Genomic DNA, 9,041 nt, shown 5'->3' with positions numbered 1-9,041 from the left:
AGCAGAACGTGTGAGTGCACCTCACCTCTAAAAGGATGCATGAAATAAAAATCTCTGAAGGCAGAGCGTCATCTGCTGATCCCTCCCTGCCGGTGTTCGCTCCCCTTCCAGAGCAAGTCCCAGCTTACCAGTGCTCTGAAGACAGAACCTGCTCCAGGGCCCGGTGCTTTGCTTTGAGCTGGAAGGGAGGGCAATGTGGGCCACAGCGGGTCTGCTGTCCTTGTCTGTGCCTTGTGCTGATCGCCTTTGCTTTGGGCTGGCTGCTCCACCAAGCATGTTGGAGCCGTCCCCAGCTCAGGAGCCTGACTGTGCAAACTTACCCACTTTACTCCCCAACCCCACCCAGTTTCTGCCTGGGGAGAGAGGCACTCTGATTCATGACCAACTGGGATCCGTCACCACGCACACTGGAGGAGACCCAGCCAGAAGCCCAGGAGTGACCCTCCCTCCCTTCCCCAACAGACTGAATACCCCACACTCCCATCATCGCTGGGCTGTAGCCCTGGAGATTAAGCACCAGTGTGCACAGGACCATAGGGGCCAGTGCCATCTGAAATGCTTATTAATTCTGCAAAATTATCATATAGTTCTCCATTTGTTCTCTTTGGATCAAGAGCGTTTCCCCCCCCTTCCCCCCCCCCCCTTTTTTTTGAAGGAAGATAAAAAAAAAAAAAACTAAACTAAAAGTTGAAACCTAAATTATTTCTTCTCTCCTGAAATACACTGACTGGATGCACATTGTTGGAAATTCTCAAAGACTTATTTTCAAAGGATGAAATTCTAAAGATTTCAAAAAAGATGGTCAAATATAATCTTTTCTTTTTTCTTCTGAAGAATAGTGGATCACAAAGTTATCTGAGTTTTACAGCCCGGAAGGTAAGGCAACGTAGATCTGGGCTGTCTCGGCATAAACATTAAAAACGCCGCAGTCCGCTTCTGCGAGCAGTTTAATTTCTTTTTGTTTTATAATTAGGATGCTTCCCCACGGGCAGGAGTGCAAGAGCGCCAGACGGCGGCGCCACCTGCAGGAGAAACGTCTCAGCCCTGGTCAGCTCCAGCAGCAGCACCCCTCCCCTCCCGCACCCCTGCCCCAAGGGCAAACGCAGGGCCCCCTCACCTACAGGACAAATGGTGAGAAGGGTGCTGGGGGGAAGGCACCAAGGTCCAGCAGAGTTAGCTGCCCACTCCCTGTGGTCCAGCAAGTACTCTGACTTGGACTCAAAGTCCAAGGGATATCCGCGGCAATACTCCTTTCATAGTGAAATATAAAAGCAATCTAAACACTTGCTAAGGGGACTGTTCAAATAAATTAGGGCCCTCCAGTGCACAGAAGCCAAGCAATCTTTACAAAGAACAAGGGAACTTCGTAGGTAAAGCAGCAGGGCAGGTTTCCACAGCAAAATGTCAAGTTACGGAAACAATTTTGCCAACATTATGTGGAACGCAGCCTTTTTGTAAAGCTACATGTTCACGAACATAACACCTATGAGTGAACTGTTGGCGCATACGCAGGAAGTATCTAGAAGAATATACCCTTTCTAGTGACTGTGTCCTAGAAAAAGGGGACAACGAAGACATTTCACTTTCCCACTCGACATGTTTCTATCATCTGAACTGTGTTGTAAACATGGGCTCATTCTGGATTTATTCTCTGTGTTGCTCGAGGACATTCCCAAGCGATCCTCAGAGTATCTCTGGAAGGCAAACCTTCACCTTGCGTGTCTGAAATGCCTTCGTTCCACCCGCACCCCATGCTACTCCCCCCGTGCTGAAGATTGCACATGTGGCCCGCTTCACTGGGAGCTGGGAGGCTGCTCCTCAGGTCTCTGCACACAGCACTCTGGAAGTGAGAGGATGAAGGCCAGTCTGAATTCTGCTCCTTAGCAGGAAACATCATTTGTGTGTCCAAGCTTTCAGGCATTCTGCACCTCCTTGGTTTTCTGAAGGTCCAGCGCACGTGGGGGGGGGGGGGGGGTCGTCCAGGCAGGGCTCTCACCTCAGGGATTTCCACGGATTTCTTGTCTATTTCCATCTCGTCCTCGACTTGCGCCCCAGTCTGGGCTGCAAATTCTCTGGCTGGAGGCCACACTTGCGGACCCCCGCCCCTCCTCTCCTCGTCCCACACCTCTGCTGCGTGCTGGAATCCCTCAGGCTCTGCTGCCCACGGCCGAGGTTCCTATTTCAGAGCCTCATTGGTAACTCGTGCAGCTCTGGTTGGCGCAGATGTGCAATCAGAGACGCTGCATGTCTGGGAACCCCTCCGTGAGTCTAGTCAGGTTCATTCTAGGTTCTTCTCTGCCGTGTGACCCCCATTTCGTTAGTTTTAGCTTTTCTACCTGGTGCCTTGGAGGCACACGTGCCTAGTGCTGATTCCCCTGAGTGTGTGAAGATGTGTGAATGATCTGCTTATCTTTCCGTCAATCCCTGGATTGTTGTCCATCCCATTCATTGATGCCTGGCTCCTGTCGGGCAGACTGAAGATCTTATTGCCAGCGTGTGGGGCTCCCTGTCCCTCCCCAGGCCTGGAGCTCCCTGGCCTTGAGCCCTCACTGACTGCCCTGGCCTCAGGGAAGGCCCACTCCCACCTAACACACGGAGAAGGGGAAGGGTCACCCCACCTAATTTATTTATTTTTTTTTTAAGATTTTATTTATTTATTTGACAGAGAGAGTTAGCAAGAGCAGGAACAGAAGCAGGGGGAGTGGGAGAGGGAGAAGCAGGCTTCCCGCCGAGCAGGGAGCCCGACGCGGGGCTCGATCCCAGGACCCTGGGATCATGACCTGAGCCGAAGGCAGACTCTTAACAGCTGAGCCACCCAGGCACCCCCCCACCCCACCTAATTTATTAACTAATTAAGACCCTCACTCAATCCCAGGACACCCCCCAACACACACACATCTCCAGGACCTTCAGCTCATTTCTTACCTTCTCAGCTCCCTCCCTCTGTGCTGGCTCTAGTCTCATTTCTCTGAAAGTCTAATTCTGTTTGCTTTCTATCTTTCAAGACTTTCTGGCCCTTTGCTATCTCTTTATCTTGTTTGGGTTTTTAAAATATCTTTTTGGGTTTTCCATATGAAACAGGATGGGATTTAATATGTAAAAAAATAATAATAATATCCCTGTGGTTATATAGCTTCCTCAATGTAAAGAAGGCAAGAAAATGCACAAGGTCATCATCACTGACCTCCAAGTGTGGAGTCTGTGGTCAACATCCCCCAGTGGGGTTAAAGGGCACTTCATGGAGTCACCTAGCTTAATTCTGCTTCCTAGCATTATTGAATTTGGAGAAGTAAGTTACTCAAATAAATCCAAATGATAAATGTCAGGTCATAACAACTTATTTTATATCAAATTTGGCAATAACTCTTCACTTGTCAAAAGAAACATATACTCAAAATGAACCAATTAATCTTTTTCCTCCTTTTTTTCCTTCCCCTCCTTCAGCAATAAATTGTAGTAAAGAACATCTGGAGCCTAAGTTTATAAAACCTTGCTAAATAAACAAAGTATTTAAAAGCCTAAGTTTTTTCTTTTGTATTACAACCCAAGGTAATCTTCATGTTAAACCTAAAAGTTGGGTTTGGTTGCCATGCCGTAGAGTTCTGCATGGTGAGTCTTTCAGATTTCTTAATGAATTCCTCGTTCACATTCAGTGTCTCCAGACAGCACAAGAGAAGCTCACAGAAAGAAAGCATGATTAAAAAAACAAAACAAAACAAAACAAAACAAAACGCAAGCATTCATTTCACAGGCTGTTTTTCCTGGGTCATAGCTTAGGAAGGAGCATCCTGACCTAGCCTTCTGTCTTCAGTGTCTTTGGGCAAGGAGCAGACATCAGCTGTTGAGATAATAAAGAAGCCGTTGATGCCATTTGCTCTTTATCTGGTCATTTGTGCATAATCTCGAGAATACACTGAGCAATGATCCTGACAAGCAATTGAAAATGCAAGGTGAACAGTCCAAATAACCCTTCTAACACAGACATGGAGAGAGTGTAATTTCTTTGAAAGCAACCTCAGTGTCAAATCAAAGTTCCATTTCCAACATGCGCTTCAGGAATTCGCTAGAAGCCTGGAAGAAACGCCCTGTCACTGGTACTCAGGCACACACAGTCAGTCAGTCTCCTTGTTTCCACTCTTGGTCCTCTTGTGGCCATCCCCCAACCCCCTCCACAAGCAGAAAGACCCTCTCAAAACATGAGCCAGATCTCGTCATTCCCAACCCAAAACCTGTTGAGAGCTTCCCATCATTCTTAAGATGATATCCAAAGTTCTCAACGTGGTTGACAAGGCCCTCTGAGACCCAGCCCATCTTGTCCCCATGTGGCTGGCACCACACTGACCTTCCTGATGCTCCTTGGACACCCTCGCAGGATCACTTCCAAGCATCCACACTCACTGCTCCTTCACCTTTTCCTGCAGCTTCACCCAGCATGACTGCTGGTTTCTGCTCTAATGTCACCCCCACAGGGACCCTCCCAAACACCCCACAGCGGTCACAGGAACTCTGTGCACTCTCCAGCTCCCTTCCTGGTCTGCTTTTCCTCGCAGGGCCTTCTCACTCTCTGATCTCATCTACTTCTTTGCCTGCTTCGTGTTTGCACATTAGAATGCATGTTCCAGGAGAACAAGGACCTCATTTTGCTCTCTGCTATGGGCCCTGTCTAGAAGCCTGCTGGCAATCAGGAGGCGCTCCATGAAAATGAGTAAGTGAAGGAAGGAAAGAACACTGCTATTTAATGAAATAAGTAAGGGACACTCTCACAACAGATAGGCAGATTCAATTCCCAGGTAATTCATTTGGCACGAAAATATGGCAAAAGCATTCCTCAAACAGTTAAACACAGCATTACCATGTGATCCAGGAAGTCGATTCCTAGGTGTGTAGCCCAAAGAGGCAAAAGCAGGGGCTCAGGCAGACACCTGCACACCACAGTGCATGGCTGCTTAAGTGACGATGGCCTTATGGTAGAAAGAACCCAATGTCCATCCACAGATGAAAGGATAAGCAAAATATGGTCTATACACACACTGGACTATCATTTAGCCCTAAGAAGGAATGAAATTACGAACACGCTACGACAGGGATGGACCTTGAAGACATGCTGAGTGGAGCAGGTGAGACAGAAAAACATTGTATGCATGGTCCCTCTTCCAAGAGGTGTAGGCAGCAGTCAGCTCCACACAGAAAGGAGCAGGAGGGTTTCCAGGGGCTGGGCGAGGGAGGGAAAGGGAGTTGCTGTTTAATGGGACAGAACTTCTGTTTGGGATGATGAAAAATTCTGGAGATGGAGGTGGTGATGGTTGCACACTGTTGTGAATGCACCTAATGTGATACACTCTGCATATATGTATATAATAAACAGGCTTAGATGTGTATATACACAGAGCAGTTACTCTATTTGCCTTGATCTTATGAAATTAGATGAATTTGCCCTGCGTTTCTTATTAGATGAATCAGCACAAGGAAGAGTCTTCTACCATTTGTTTAACTTAAAATCTTAAAAAAAAATTCCTGATTTAACATTAGTTATTGGTTTAATAAAAATGAGCTCTGATAATTATGTACATAAGCCAGTGATGCCGATTTATTATGCAAGCAAAACACGTCAGATGCTGAATTATTTTTCCCAATGTCATTTGTGAATATTACTCAAAGTTTTTATCCATGTATTACTTCTGTTCCCTCAAGATAAAAAATAAAATCACTTCTACAAATGTTTGTCAAAATTGGGAGCACTTTAACAAATAGCTTCCAATATAGCACCTTCTAACATGTCGTTAAATATTCTCCTTTGAATATAATTCAGACCTTTCCAGTTACATCAGGAAATTCTCTAATATATTTCCATAAATTACAATAAATAATGTCCTTTTTAACTTCTGGGGGGTTTTCAACTAATGTGTGATGTGAGTAATTCAAGTTCAGCTCTCTACTCTCACTGGGGGTTCCTGGTTCTTCATACCAGCATGCTCATTAGAGACAGAAGCCACCTGTCTGGGGCATTTCAAAGGATGCCAAACCTGTGTGTGGTCATCGTGGGTGGAGAGGAGGTGGGGGATGGAGGTTTGAAAGCCTGATTTAAAGCTGCTCTGGGACCAGGCCACCTTTGTAAAACCTCCTCAGAGGAATTACAAAAGCATCTGCATCCACAGGCACACAATAAACACTATTTGACTGAATACCCCAGGGGTGTCCCCAAGCCTGCCACCCACCATCCATGGAAGAAGAAGGATTCTAGGTGTCATGAGGACAAATGCTCATTTAATTATCATATGTTGTTTAAAATAAATTATGGCAAGATTTTCCACTGAAGGTAATGATATAAAATGTTCTTTTAAAATAAATATGTTGAAATTTAGAATGGTTAGATTGAATGAAATTAACAAATAATTGACCTGTGGTATAGGATTTGGAGGAAATCTATAGGGTGGTCCACAGATGACTAGATTCGGGGCAACAGTAAACTGGTAAATGTTCCTTGTTCACCATCAGAACCTAGAAGCTGGGAGGGTGGGGGAGGGGGCCGTGCCCAACTGGTGCTGGAGCCTCCGCAAGGGCAGCAGGAGGCCGGTTCTGGGGCATGGAAGGGAGAAGACGGTGCCATGGTGGTGTGAGTTGGGACAGGAGTGCAAAGGACTGTGTCCCCTTCTCCTTCCGGTGTGCTGTCTCCTGTTGTTGGGACCCCAAGGAAGCCAGCGGACAGAGGAGAAAGGAGCTCAAAGAGCCCCACCGCATGACAAGGCCAAGTACAGATGGCGGGCAAGGAGACCACACAGGGTTGGCCTGTACTGACTGCTCTTTGAACGAAACGGCTTCAGGCTGTCCTCCTGTCCTTCTGCACCGCCACCTCCAGCCCACCACACACCTCTGCTCCAACGTGAATCCCTCACTCTTTAATGGCCCATCTTGTCATTCCACCTGGAGCTGGGACCCACCAGCTCGGCACCATTCCAGGTCCACAGGATGGGCACCATCTTGCCAACAAAACTTTTGGCCCCCTTGCCTAGGATGGCCTTCCCCTGGCTGTAGGTTCTCAGGCCACCAAGCACAGCTCCACACCTGGAATAAACTATCTTGTATGAACCTCAGAAGCTGGCATAATTCAGTCTAGAGCTCATACACCTTGCAGGTCTAGAGAACAGTTTTAGGGTGTTAAGGTCAATTCTCCATCATAGCAGGGGTTCTAGGAGAACTCGGCACCCAGCTGCATGTCCATCCGGCTGTCAACCTTGGCTAAGTAACTGGTCCTTACTATGCTTCACTTTCCACATCTGTAAAATGGGTTTAACAGTGGTGTCTATTTGGTGTTAGGTTTTGAGAGGATTACATGAGATAATCCAGGTGAAAAGCTGGATTTGCTATATGCTGGCTCATAGCAATGCTCCCTGAACATCAGCCAATTAGAAAAGAAATCAGGATTCAGAGATGAAAGTACAATCATGAGAAAGAAAGACATGAGACAAATCCCAGCTGAGGAACAGTCTACAAAAGCCCTGGCCAGTTCTTCCCAACTGCCATGGTCATCAAAAAACAAGGAAAGTCTGAGAAACTGTCACAGCCCAGAGGAGCCTAAGGAGACATGATGAATACAATGTGATGTGGTGTCACGATGAATACAATACAATGTGGTGGGTGGGATCCTGGACCAGAAAAAGGACCTGAGGAAAAAACTAATAAAGTCTGAATAAAGTATGGACTTTAATAATGTATCAGTACTGACTCATTAACTGTAACAAATGTTATCACACTGATGTAGGGTGCTAATAATAGGGGAAACTGGGTTTGGGGTAGATGAGAGCTCTTTGTCCTATCTTAGCAGTCTGTAAATCGAAACTATTCTACGATAAAAGGTTTGCCAAAACCAAAAACAAATAGAAAAAAAATTAAGTCTTTCTGTCTCAAAGACAAGCAGCTGGCATCAAACAAAGCTATGGTTTGGGCCCACTTGTCGGTGACCTGGGGGCCTAGCCTCCGTCCATCCTGAGCCACATCTCGTCATTACCTTAGCCAAACACAGACTGGGAAGAGCAGAAGCAGGAAAGCGGGTTCTTCCAGCTAGGGATCCAGGTCTACAGAATCATTTAGGTGGAAGTGCAGTGATGGAAAAGAACCTATGGAAAGAGCAACCTGCAGGTGAAAAGGAGAGTCTGGGAGACCCAAAGCCTGCTTGTCCATAGGTCACTTAAGAAAAATGCTTTGTGTCCACAGCAAGTCAGGTCACTGCAGCAGCCAAGGCCCTGGCTGTGGAAAGGCTCCAGGGCAAGGCAGGCTTGTCAGGACGGCAGTTGTCTGCCCAGAACAACAGTGAGCCTTGGCGAGAGGCTCCTGCGAATGCTGCCATCTTGTCAGGGCTCTGCATGGCCCGTGGGAGCCATGGAGACACAGGAGCCCCTCCAAGCCCAGCAGGGCCACAGCATTCCAAAGGCAAAGGATGGATCAGTCTGGGGTTCCCGTGTTGGACTGTAGCAGATCCTGTGGGAGCTGTACCTACTCTGTCCAGACTCTGGCACCTTGTCTCTCCAAGGAGCCCAAGTGTCAAAGCCTCTGACTTCCAAACCAGTGAGGTGGAAGGTGGTCAACATCTGTGCACCTTGCTAGAGACAACACAGTTTGCCATCAGCTGTTCCTACAATCATTCTTGCATCTAATATATTTCACAAAGATTTACGAAGCACTGGCCCAGGGACACCCCAAATGGATAGCAGTAGGGAGAACTTAATCTTGATCCCTGCTTCTCTTCCCACCTGGACCCATGTTCATCCTCCATTTTTCAGTGCTAATGTAATGGACAGATGTCTCTGCCCACCGCCAAGCAAGTGTTCCCCTCCTTCTGGCTGTGCCCTCAATTTAAGACCCTGCCTATTTGCCAATCTCAGACCTGACCCATACCCTGTTTCCAGGAACAGGTCCCCTGTTCCATATCCAGTCACAGAAATTAGTTCAGAGGTGGACACATCACCAAATCCAGTTACATAAGAACATCATCCTCTAAGGGTTTGCTAAATTTATGCTCTTTTTCTGGTAGGGGTGCTGGGCTG

The sequence above is a fragment of the Mirounga angustirostris genome, unplaced genomic scaffold (assembly GCF_029215605.1).
Source record: "Mirounga angustirostris isolate CCGP_5_RB_7025 unplaced genomic scaffold, mMirAng1.0.hap1 SCAF_10, whole genome shotgun sequence".
Classification (NCBI taxonomy): Eukaryota; Metazoa; Chordata; class Mammalia; order Carnivora; family Phocidae; genus Mirounga; species Mirounga angustirostris.
Note: the sequence above shows the minus strand (reverse complement) of the source record.